Source organism: Octodon degus, unplaced genomic scaffold, assembly GCF_000260255.1.
Source record: "Octodon degus isolate 3935 unplaced genomic scaffold, OctDeg1.0 scaffold00123, whole genome shotgun sequence".
Classification (NCBI taxonomy): domain Eukaryota; kingdom Metazoa; phylum Chordata; class Mammalia; order Rodentia; family Octodontidae; genus Octodon; species Octodon degus.
The window spans coordinates 1,036,033-1,036,599 of record NW_004524699.1 but is presented as its reverse complement, the minus strand read 5'-3'; the positions used below and the strand labels follow the sequence as shown (position 1 = coordinate 1,036,599).

Genomic DNA, 567 nt, shown 5'->3' with positions numbered 1-567 from the left:
GCAACTCAGCAATTCAGCAGGACTCTTTCAAAATAAAGAAGAGTTAGGGATGCAACTCAGTGTGCCACCACACCTGGACTTGTGTTTTTTTTTTTTTTTTTTTTTTTTATTTAAAAAAACCCAGTTTGACGGGGCCGCCACATCCGCGGCGGTGGCGGCCCGACAAGTATTGGTTGGACTTCTAGGCGACTCCTGGTAACCATGGCCTTTCCCCTACACTCGCTGAGGCAAGCGGCCCTGCTGTGCGTGAACGCCATCGCTGTGCTGCAGGAAGAGCGCTTCCTCAAGAACACTGGCTGGGGACAGACCAGGGGATCGGTGGATTCGAGAGGAGCCAGGAATTAAATTGCAGCTAACGAACCTTATTCGATCTGTAAGAACCGTGATGAGAGTGCCATTGATAATAGTGAACTCTGTTGCTATTGGATTGCTCTTTCTGTTTGGGTGAACATCAGTGAAGAAACAGACTTCTAAGAAGAGATGCCAGGGGCTGGAGAGATGGCTCAGTGGTCTAAAGCACCTACTTGGAACAAGCTTGGCAAAGCACAGGGACCGCGGTTCGATCCC

The 567-nt window shown here is 49.7% G+C and overlaps 1 pseudogene; it reads left to right on the top strand.

Moving 5' to 3' along the window:
- Positions 1–201: 201 nt before the first annotated feature.
- LOC101582908 lies at positions 202–481 on the top strand (annotated as a pseudogene).
- Positions 482–567: the final 86 nt, after the last annotated feature.